The sequence below is a fragment of the Bos javanicus genome, chromosome 15 (genome assembly GCF_032452875.1).
Source record: "Bos javanicus breed banteng chromosome 15, ARS-OSU_banteng_1.0, whole genome shotgun sequence".
Lineage (NCBI taxonomy): Eukaryota > Metazoa > Chordata > Mammalia > Artiodactyla > Bovidae > Bos > Bos javanicus.
The window spans coordinates 74,351,934-74,364,304 of record NC_083882.1 but is presented as its reverse complement, the minus strand read 5'-3'; positions in this window follow the sequence as shown (position 1 = coordinate 74,364,304).

Sequence of the window (12,371 nt, the reverse complement as noted above, 5' to 3'; positions counted from 1 at the left end):
GGCAGGAAGAGAAGGGGACGAGAGAATGAGATGGTTGGATGGCATCACCGACTTGATGGACATGAGTTTGAGCAGGATCCAGGAGCTGGTGATGGACAGGGAGGCCTGGCATGCTTGCAGTCCATGGGGTCACAAAGAGTCGGACACGACTGAGCTACTGAACTGAACTGAACTGAACTACTTGTTATGAAATAATTCATGTGAACTATAAGGTCTTATCCGTGTACACCCACCCAGCTTATACATCATCGACGCATGCCTCCTGATGCCTGTATGGGGTCACATCTTCTCCTCCCCTGATCCCAGAGGGGCCACCATCACAATGCCCCCATCCGATCCCTCCAGCCCCCAGCAAGGCCATAGCAGCCACGCCCTTTTTATGGAGTCACTTCTCCACCAGGAGCCTAGATGGTGCTTTTTGCATATTATCTCACTTAGTCTCCATGACAAAAGTCACTCTAGGTAAGGTGACTATCCCTTTTATCAGGGAGGATTCTGAGGCTCAGAGAGGTTAAATAGTTTGCCTGATGACACACAGCATTTGGGCCCATGGAAGGTAGATTCCCAGACAGCCCTTTGCCAGATGCCAGTTAGGTCTAGGAGAGCCCCTCCCACAGGAGTAAGGGCAGGGGGAGGGGGTGGTGGCCCTTAGGGAGTGACTGCCTGACTACAGTCTCTAAAGTCACTGGCAGTTCCCAAAGTCCAGTCTCTTGGGAAGTGAGCGGTAAAACCATGGGCTGGCCCCAGGGATGACTTTTGGTCTTCCTCAGATCAGATCAGACCAGATCAGTTGCTCAGTCATGTCCAACTTTTGCGACCCCATGAATCACAGAACGACAGGCCTCCCTGTCCATCACAAACTCCTGGAGTTCACTCAGACTCATGTCCATCAAGTCAGTGATGCCATCCAGCCATCTCATCCTCTGTCGTCCCCTTTTCCACCTGCCCCCAATCCCTCCCAGCATCAGAGTCTTTTCCAATGAGTCAACTCTTCGCATGAGGTGGCCAAAGTACTGGAGTTTCAGCTTTAGCATCATTCCTTCCAAAGAAATCCCAGGGCTGATCTCCTTCAGAATGGACTGGATGGATCTCCTTGCAGTCCAAGGGACTCTCAAGAGTCTTCTCCAACGCCACAGTTCAAAAGCATCAATTCTTTGGCACTCAGCCTTCTTCACAGTCCAACTCTGACACCCATACATGACCACAGGAAAAACCATAGCCTTGACTAGATGAACCTTTGTTGGCAAAGTAATGTCTCTGCTTTTGAATATACTATCTAGGTTGGTCATAACTTTCCTTCCAAGGAGTAAGCGTCTTTTAATTTCATGGCTGCAGTCACCATCTGCAGTGATTTTGGAGCCCAGAAAAATAAAGTCAGACACTGTTTCCACCATTTCCCCATCTATTTCCCATGAAGAGATGGGACCGGATGCCATGAGCTTAGTTTTCTGAATGTTGAGCTTTAAGCCAACTTTTTCACTCTCCTCTTTCACTTTCATCAAGAGGCTTTTGAGTTCCTCTTCACTTTCTGCCATAAGGGTGGTGTCATCTGCATATCTGAGGTTATTGATATTTCTCCCGGCAATCTTGATTCCAGCTTGTGTTTCTTCCAGTCCAGTGTTTCTCATGATGTACTCTGCATAGAAGTTAAATAAGCAGGGTGACAATATACAGCCTTGACGAGCTCCTTTTCCTATTTGGAACCAGTCTGTTATTCCATGTCCAGTTCTAACTGTTGCTTCCTGACCTGCATACAGGTTTCTCAAGAGGCAGGTCAGGTGGTCTGGTATTCCCATCTCTTGAAGAATTTTCCACAGTTTATTGTGATCCACACAGTCAAAGGCTTTGGCATAGTCAATAAAGCAGAAATAGATGTTTTTCTGGAACTCTCTTGCTTTTTCCATGATCCAGCAGATGTTGGCAATTTGATCTCTGGTTCCTCTGCCTTTTCTAAAACCAGCTTGACCATCTGGAAGTTCACGGTTCACATATTGCTAAAGCCTGGCTTGGAGAATTTTGAGCATTACTTTACTAGCGTGTGAGATGAGTGCAATTGTGCGGTAGTTTGAGCATTCTTTGGCATTGCCTTTCTTTGGGATTGGAAGGAAAACTGACCTTTTCCAGTCCTGTGGCCACTGCTGAGTTTCCCAAATTTGCTGGCATATTGAGTGTAGCCCTTTCACAGCATCATCTTTCAGGATTTGGAATAGCTCAATTGGAATTCCATCACCTCCCACTAGCTTTGTTCGTAATGATGCTTTCTAATGCCCACTTGACTTCACATTCCAGGATGTCTGGCTCTAGGTCAGTGATCACACCATCGTGATTAACTTGGTCATGAAGATCTTTTTGTACAGTTCTGTGTATTCTTGCCATCTCTTCTTAATATCTTCTGCTTCTGTTAGGTCCATACCATTTCTGTCCTTTATCGAGCTCATCTTTGCATGAAATAGTCCTTTGGTAACTCTGATTTTCTTGAAGAGATTCCTAGTCTTTCCCATTCTGTTGTTTTCCTCTATTTCTTTGCATTGATTGCTGAAGAAGGCTTTCTTATCTCTTCTTGCTATTCTTTGGAACTCTGCATTCAGATGTTTATATCTTTCCTTTTCTCCTTTGCTTTTCGCTTCTCTTCTTTTCACAGCTATTTGTAAGGCCTCCCCAGACAGCCATTTTGCTTTTTTGCATTTCTTTTCCATGGGGATGGTCTTGATCCCTGTCTCCTGTACAATGTCATGAACCTCATTCCATAGCTCATCAGGCACTCTATCTATCAGATCTAGGCCCTTAAATCTATTTCTCACTTCCACTGTATAATCATAAGGGATTTGATTTAGGTCATACCTGAATGGTCTAGTGGTTTTCCCTACTTTCTTCAATTTAAGTCTGAATTTGGCAATTGGTCTTCCTATGTCAGGACTAATTATAAACTGAAGCCAGAGAGACCCTCACGTCATAAACTTTGCTTGAAAACCATCTGTGCAACTTCTTCCTATAAATGAGTCATTCCTGGGGGTCCTGTGTACTCCACTTGGGTGCAAACAGGCCCAGGGGTGGAGGATGGGGGGATGAAGGGTGGGGGGTGGTCTGGGGAGGACTCTGACTGAACAGAAACAGCAGTAAAAACTGATGGGGAAGCTCAGAAACAAATCACCAGCCAAGGCTGGACAGCTTGGGTGGCTGGGTGTCTTTGTCCCCGGATGCAAGAACAATCCTTGTTATTTCATTTTTCAGATACAAATAATGAATATCATTTGCCAATCTTTCTTCTGGTAAAATGGTTCCCGGTTTCCACACAGCTCAGCTTTGTGTTTGTTTCTGTCTCCCCCACAAGACTGGGAGCTCCCTGACCGGAGGGAGTGTATTTTATACATGGATCTCTGTGACCCCTGTGACCCCTGTGACCAGGACAGGCCTTGGCCAAAAACAGGTGATCAGCTAATGTTTGAATAACAAAAATCATGGCGGCTGTTCCTTGAGGAGGCAGCTTAGTTAAGAGTTATAAGGACAAGCTCCAGGATCACGTTTGCCTGGATCTGGGTCCAGACTCGATTTTCTCAAACTCTCCGTGTCTCAGGCTCTTCATCTGTGAAATGGGCTGATAGTACAGTCATCCCCTGATTTCCACAGGAGACTGGGTCCAGGGCTGCCCCACCCCCACCTCCATCCCTGTAGATATCAAATCCCGGGATGCTCAAGTCACTTATATAAGTGGCCCTGTACCTGTGGACTCTGGATCCGAGCATATGGAGAGCCGGCTGCATTTCCTTCACAGAGCTAAGTATAAGACTGAATGGCTGTGGCAAGCCAGCTCGAACCAGGCTCACATCCGTACACCACAGCAGGAGGACACGGTTCCATTCAGTCGCTCAGTTGTGTATGACTGTTTGTGACCCCATGGACTGCAGCACGCCAGGCCTCCCTGTCCATCACCAACTCCCAGAGCTTACTCAAACCCATGTCCATTGAGTCGGTGATGCCATCCAACCATCTCATCCTCTGTCGTCCCCTTCCCCTCCTGCCCTCAATCTTTCCCAGCATCAGGGTCTTTTCCGAGTCAGTTCTTCACATCACGTGGCCAAAGTATTGGAGTTTCAGCTTCAGCATCAGTCCTTCCAATGAATATCCAGGACTGATTTCCTTTAGGATGGACTGGTTGGGTCTCCTTGCAGTCCAAGGGACTCTCGAGAGTCTTCTCCAACACCACAGTTCACAAGCATCAATTCTTCGGTGCCCAGCTTCCTTTATAGTCCAACTCACATCCACACACGTATTTGTTTAGCCTCTGCCTTGTGACGGTTCCTGGCTAAGCTGTCCACGTACTCCAGTCACTCCACCATCACAACCCCTGTTCAGTGAGGTCTACTGTCGCCCCTTTTGCACATGTGGGGAATTTGAGGTTCAAAACAGTTAAGAAACTGCAGAACTGGATTTAATTCAAGGTTTGCCTAACTCCAAATGCCATGCGTTTAACCACCATGCAAAGCTGCTGGTGATCTGGTAAGCGAGTAGAGATGCCATTGGATGGCATGGCTGACCCGGCACACCCCATTCCTTTGCCAGTGTCCCCATCCCCACCCTCTGTAGGTGCGGGAGAAGGGAAAACATTCTCTCCACAAGGCAAGGCCAAGAACAGCAGCCACTGGCACTGCTGAGCCCCATGAACCAAAGTCTTCAGCTGCCAAAGTTAGCCTCTTGTGTGGGATTAACAACACATTTGTTTTAGCCGTTATTCCTTGGGTTTCCTATTACACACAGCCAGGAGCCTTCCTGATGATCCATTGGCAACAGGTGATCTGTATTTCAAGGTGTTCACACAGGTTTCTTGGCTGGATGAAGCTTAAACACATCCATCTACTTTTGAATCTGCCCCAAACCACACTGAAACGATAGTCAAGGGACGGTTTTGCAGCCGCGAAACTACAAGGATAGGGAGAATAGGAGAGGGGAAAACAGCATGAAAAAGCCTGCTGCTGACCGGCAGCCAGACAGGTTGTAGCTGACTTAGATCCCAGACGGCTGGATCCTAAACCAACACTTGGGGAAAAGCAGACATTTAACCTGATTGGCGCTGCAGAATCCCCTGGGGGTTCAGGAATTGTCAGCCCCCAGGATCTCTGGAGGGCTTCACAGGTGGCTCAGTGGTAAAGAACCTGCCTGCCAGTACAGGAGATGCAGGTTCGATCCCTGGGTCAGGAAGATCCCCTGGAAAAGGAAATAGCAACCCATTCTGGTATTCTTGCGGGGGAAATCCCATGGGCAGAGGAGCCTGGTGGGCTACAGTTCATGAAGTTGCGAAAGAGCCAATCACGACTGGAAGTGGGAATGGTGGGCTGAAATAAGGGGTTTGGTTGAAAGTTCACAGAAAAGCAGGTGGAGTCACAGGTCCCCTTCCCATTCCTTGCAGTTGGGCAACCCCACTCGGACCCTGCCCCTCCCGCTCACCCCCACCTGGCAGAAGATGCTGAGAAACTGAAAGAATCTTGTCTGGAACTCCCAGGACCCCAAAGAAACCTACACCAGGGGTTCCCAGAAACACGGGTTCACTCCAACCTGCGCACAGTGAAGCTGCAACTCGGCACCCTCTGCTAAGCTAAAAAAACAAACAGAAAACAAAAACCCCTGACACTTGCATCCCACATGAGAGATTCCAGTTTAATGGTCCGGGATGTGGCCTGGACACGGGGATTTTAGTCTCCCCACACGAGTATAATGTGAAACCAAGGCTGAGAACATCTGTTGAAGACACGTGTCTCCCTCACTGAGGTCCATCAAAGCCGCTCTAGCTAAGTCCCCGAGGCAGAGGCTTCCGGAAACATCTTGGAAGGAGAGCCCAGTCTTTATCTCCGGTCCAAACTTTCCTGGGGTCCAGAACCGGCAGCTCCACTGGATGCCTTAAAAGCACCTCAGATCCAGACACACACCACGATATTTACCCTCAAACCTTGCCCTCATCACCCCTCATCCCAGGGACAGCCACTGCCATAACAGAAGGCAGCATCCTAAGACTCATCCTTGACGTGCCCTGTAAATTCTGTCTTCTGAGCGTCTCCCACGACTGCCCCAGTCACACTGAACAACCATCAACTGTCAGTAGAACGGTAATGTGACTGTCTGCTCCTGACAGATCTCCCCACAGGTCCATTCTCTATGCCATCCCAAGCAAGACCATCTCAAAACACCAGCGCTAGTCATGCCGGTCATTCCTCTGCTACAAGCCACCCATGCTGGATCAGTTGCCAGGGGCTGCTGTAACAAAGAACCACAAGCCAGGGGCTTATGCGGCCGAGCTCTATCGTCCCACTACTCTGGAGGCCATAAGGCTGGGACTGGGTGAGGCAGGGCTGGTCCCCTCTAAGAGCCGTGAAGGAGAATCTGTCCCACGCCTCTCCTTGGGCTTCTAGTGGCTTGCACACGGCTCTCCCTGTGTCTCTCCATGGTCTTTCCCCTGCTTGCATCTGTCTCTGTGTTCAAATCTCTCCTTTTTAAAAGGACATCAGTCATATAGGATGAGGGCCCACCCTCATAACCTCCTCTTGATTATCTGCAAAGAGCCTATTTCCGATAAAATCACTCTCACAGGGGACTTCCCTGGTAGTCCAGTGGTTAAGAATCTGCTTTGCAATGGAAGGGGATGCGGGTTTGATCCCTGATCAGGAAACTAAGATGCCACACGCCATGGAGCAACTAAGCCCGTGCCCCCTCTGCTGAGCCCACGTGCTCCGGAGCCCACGTGCCGCAACAAACTCGTGTGCCACAACCAAGACCCAACGTAGCCAGATAAACAAATAAATGTAAAAACTCACATTCACAGGTACTGGGGGTTAGGGCTTCAGCATCCTTCCGGGGGAGGGAGAGACACGATTCAACCTGAACACATGGCTTCTCACTGTTTTTAGAATTAAGACCAACCTCATCCCAGGGCATCCTATTCCTGTGAGGGCTGGCCCAGCTGCCTCTCCCGCTTAATTCTCTCCCTTGCTCTCTGGGCTCCAAATGCTCTGGCCTCCTTCCTCTTAAATGCAGCTCACCTTTCACCGTCTCCTGGGGAGGGGAACTCTCTCCTTCCTGCCCCCTCACTTACTAGCTTCTACTAGCCCCCTCCACCCCCTCACAGTCTCTCCCAGGTCAGGTCATGTTCCCTGGGACACACTCTCCTTTGCCCTCTCCACCCTCAAAACATCTGCATGGCAACGAGCTACTCATGCTGTCTTCTCCACCAGGAAGAAGGTAAGCTCCCTGAGGACAGGCACTAAATCAGTTCTGTTGACAGCATCACCCATGCACGTCCTCCATGTGGGCAGAGAATTCTATGCCCGACAGGGAGATATCATCCTCCAATACGGAGGCACGGTAGCCTTCATAGTCGCTGTGGAACCAGAGTCTCAGGTTGGAACCCCAATGCCACAACAGCCATGGTATGTCACCTAACCTTCCAGAGCGCGAGTCTTCATTGACCAACGGGACTAAGGACACCCTCCCCCATAACACCTGGCACCCTGCCCTGCAAGTTCTAAGTGGGGGTTCATTCTCCTCTGCCTGGAAAATGTATGAAACTGGGGATCACAGCAGGGGCAGAGGCTCCCAGCGCCACTGTGCCCACATCACTCTCCCTGTCTGGGGTGTATTTTATTCTGTCCAGGGTGGGAGTGGGACTAAAGCAGTGGTCTAACCTCTGACGCAGTGTCCCCCCTTTTATAGTAAATATTTAGTAACATCCCCTTTACCTCCCAAGATGAAATTCTTGGGAACAAAAAACAACCCATTCACTAAACTAAAATACAAATACACACACACACACTCACACACACACACTCTGCTCTAATGCTAATACAAAGGAGAAACAAAAGAAAAATATTTTATACTAAAACCACAGACATTTCAAAACTATTTCAGTAATGGTATGACTACACCAAAGTCACACATTTGAGAGTGGCCGTGAATGACCCAGCTACAAATCCAGACCACGCTGGAGCCTTAAATCAGCCGCTCAGACACCTCCTGGGGCATTGCCAGGGAGGTCTCTATTTTCTGAGCTGGTGAAAAATGCCTGGTAAACAGTACAAAGAGATTAATGTAATTGCAATCTCGAAAAATTAACCAAATATAAAAAGGCAAAAAATACTTTGTATTTAGATGTCAAACAGAATGATATTCCAGGTTCAGATACTTAAAAACAGATTTTCCCCCACAACAGCGGTTTTCAAAGTGTGGTCCCCGGACCATCAGAGTCAGCATCACCTGGGAGTTGTTAGAAACACATACTCACTGCAGACCCACTGAATCGGGAAGCTGGGCCGGAGCTCAGGGATCTGTTTTCAGGCCCTGTGTGTTCAGGTCTGGAAGTGCTGCCCTGCAGGAACGTGGGAGGCAGGAGAGTTTCTGCCCAGCCCAGAATCCGCAGCATCCTTGGCCGGTGGGCCGCCTGTCACTGGAGTCACCCAAAATGCACCCACTGAGTTCTGAACATCCCTGCTGAGAACCACTGGACCGTCTATGGTCAATAGGAATCCTCTCTTCTCAGGTTTCCTGAAATCCTTGACTTGGCGTGGGACCACTGAGAGGGGGCAGGCGTTGGAATGAGCAGGCGGCAGGGCACGGAGTTGCGGAGCCAGCTGGGATGCCAGGTGTCCTGGCCCAGCCATGCTGCTCACCCCAGCAGGGTTGGCCAGGGGACTGGTTCTGCTTCCGGTGGCTGGAAGTGTTGGGGGAAAGGGAGGCTGAGCTTCCAAAGGGCCTTTCAAACCGCAGCTGCACGCGCTTGGCCGTGGAGGCAGGCCTGGTCTCGGCTCCCTGGCTGGTACAGGGGGTGGCGCAGAGATTTGTCCTCCAAGCAGATGAGACCATCTGAGAGTCTGAGACATTACCCACAACCCAGCCCGGCCCATTCCACAAAGGAAGGAGAGGGACAGCCTCCTGGGGTCTGGGCTCCTGCAGCTGTAAAATTTGGTCCTAGAATGCTGAGAGTCCCAGGAAGGGTGCTGGGCCTAGAGCCACGCTCCCACCCTCCATGAGCTCTGCCCACCCCCGCCCTGACCGATGGGCAGCCCCACAGACCAGGAAGGGTGGGGATCCATGAACGGCTCCAGTCATTCCAGTCCAGCGTGGTCTGGACTGTGTCTATGCCAGCACGTGGGGGTGGCCGGGAGCCCATCTCCCTCCATGGTCAGCGGTCTGCCTGTTGGTCTCCATGCACACACGCAGGAGCTAGCATCACACTGGTGGTTGCCTTGGCAGAGATGGTTAGTGTTCACCCGAATCCACATCCTCCCCTCCTTCTGGGGCACACACTAGCCCCCAGGTCCCACTTCCTCACTCAGGAGTCACCATGTGATGGGGTTTTAGGCAACAGGATAGGAGTAGAGGCGGCCTGTATCAATTCTTTTAAGTGTAGCTGGACTTCCTCACAGTCTCACTTTCTCTTTCTGCTCATTGGGTGCAGATGACAACAAGGACCTAAATAATGGTAGAGCCTCAAAATGGAGGGAGCTTGGGTCCCCTGGTCACTGTGTGGAGGAAGCCATATGCAGACCAGAGCATGCCTCTCAACCTTACATGTGAAAGGAGCATACTTCCAGCATGTGGGTACCATCAGAGTGTGTGTGGTCTACACTGGCTAACATATCCCATTATACCAGCGCGTAGAGACTCTCAGGTCTTCTCTGTTAGAGTTGGCAGTGGGGATGGCATTTGTCAAGATCTTTCCCTTACAGTAGGGTGTGAATCTCTAACACTGATCCCGCCTTCCACTTGGGTAAATTGAGGTTGATCATCAGAGGTGTCTTGGCAGACATGAATGCACTCATCAAAAGTCAGTGCTGAGTCATATGCCAAAAGTTAATGACTGTCAACACGACAAGCCACTACTAGGCTCTCAGGGCACCAGGTAAATTCGATGCATTCCTGCCCAGGGGCTGAGGGGATAGACCTTGGCCACGTGATAATGATCACCACGGGGAGGGACACAGTGGGGGCATGAACACCTGGCAGGTAGAGCCCAGATCCAGGAGGGATTTGTGCTGTCCAAGAGGCTGGGAAGACTCTACCCAGCAGTGGCAGGTAACTGGGACAGCCCTGAAAAGAGGAGGGAGAGGTTAAGAAAAGAAGGGGAGGGGGGGGGAGAAATTCCAAGAAAGGAAAAGGGCTCGTGCAAAAGCAAGACTTGTGAAAGGGCTGAGTTGTTTGGGAAGTAGTGATGGAGACGAAGTATCCTCAGGACCAAGTTAAAGACAGGGTTGGTGGGGGATGGGGAAGGCACCACTGGGACCAGATCACAGAGAGCCTGAATCCAGCATGAATGTTGGAAAGTTATGAGGAATGGAATGACAGCATCCTTACCATCCTCATCCCAGGGTTTCCACTTGGAAAATATTTCACATACTGTGATAGAAGAGCTGTGTAGTCTGCTGACACTCACAGCAAGCCCATGGGGCAGGTTCTCTAGGATCCCATTTTGCAGACGACAGAATTGAGGTTCCAAGCATTTAAAAATTTGCCCAACACCACGCAGTTGTAGGGCTGGGACTTGCACTCACTAGAACATAAGCTTCCTACTTCATTTAGGTTACTGCTGCAGCACAGAGTCAGACCGCAAATATTTGGGGGACGGCGGTGAACGAATAAATCTAATTCCAAAACTCTATAGCGCTAATCAGACTTTTTATTTAGAAAGATGCCCTTGGCTCTAGCGGGAGAGCAGAGGCGGGAAAGCCAGCAGGAAGGTTTGGCAGCGCCCCAGGAGAGGTTGGCCCAGCACAGCAGTAGAGGAGACGGGAGTGATGTAGCAGAGCTGGGCTGGGCAGGCTTTGCAGAGCAATCAGGTAACAGGAGCTACAATTTACTGAGGATAATAAGATGAGATGGTTGGATGGCATCACCGACTCGACGGACACTGGGTTTGAGTAAGCTCCCGGAGCTGGTGATGGACAGGGAAGCCTGGCGTGCTGCAGTCCATGGGGTGGCAAAGAGTCGGTTGGACACGACTGAGCGACTGAACTGAACTGAACTGAATAGGAGCTACAATTACTAAGTGTCCAGCCCTGTCCTAAGCACTTCACCAGTGTTAACTCAATATCTCTTCCCCGCAGGCCCATGAATAGAGGGATCTCCTTAGCTCCATTTCACAGATGAATAGAGGCACGGAGAGATGAAAGGCCACGGATCTAGTAAATGAGGGATGTGGCACACCAGGGTCAGAGCTCTGTGCAGGGAGGAGGAGGGGCAGGGGCGGAGGCAAGGGCGGCTCCCAGGTTTCTTGAGGGGTGACTGGGGCAATTAAGACCAGCCAGGCAGCAGGCCAGGGGACTGTCCGGCCTCCTGGCCGGGCCAGCGCTCTGGGTGGCTGTTTCTCTAAGGGCCCCTGAGGTCACTCTGGAGGAAGCCGTGTATGGGACTACAGATGACTCCACCCAGCGAGCAACCTCAGCAGTGATGACTGCTGCCGGGGGCCTGAGGGTGCTGATGACCACGAGGGGCCAGGCTTGCAGAAGCAGGGGCCTGGGTGGGCAGGGCTGAGCCCTGACAACGGGGGGCCAACCCCAGCTCCCCACTTTCTCCATATTTCCAACAAGTGACCAGCCCCCACCCCAAAGCCCCCTTTGGGCACCTGACCTTTGCCCCTCCTGGCCGAGGGTGTGGTGCCTGAGCTGGGAGTCAGGATGTGGGGGCTCAGGCCACGTGGAAGGAAAGGGCTGGGGGCAAGGAGCCAGGGAAGGACACGGTCCGGCTTGGAGTCCCTCCCGTGAGAGAGACCTGCAGCCACCACATGGCCCCAGGCAGCAGAGGAAACAGGAGGCTTCTCAAAATAGACCAGGAGCGTGCAGCTCGGCGGCATTTCCCTGCTCCCACCATCTGGCCGAGCCTGGGCCGGAAGAGAGGCAAGGGGGTGGGGGGGCGGGGGTAGGGGGCGGGGGGAGCAGTGTGTGGATGGGCTCCCCCTGAGCCAAGCAGACGCCCAGCACCTCTCCCTGCCAGGTTTGCCCTTCCTCTTCTGTGGACTCTCATGACAGGGCTGCCAAGGCAAGGATATTGCCACGCAGGAAATGAGGCAGGTGCGGCTCAGAGAGGTGAAGCGACTGGTCCAAGGCCACACAGCTGGCAAACGGCAGAGCTGAGTGGGTCTGAGTCCTGGGTGGAGGCACGAGGCAGCCTGCTCACCCCGGAACCTGCTAGGAGTCTCCAGCCTGTTGGCTCAATTTCTGCTTAGACCAGCTCCCCTTGAAAGCCAAGTTCATAAGGACCCACCTGGTGGCACTGGCCTGCCTGCACTGGGCGGGCCAGGGCAAAGTGAGGCTCGGTGCCGAAGAATGGTAGGGGCACGGTGGGCAGACCCTGCTAGGGTTCTGCAGGGGAGGAAGGCAGGGCCCCCGCAGAGC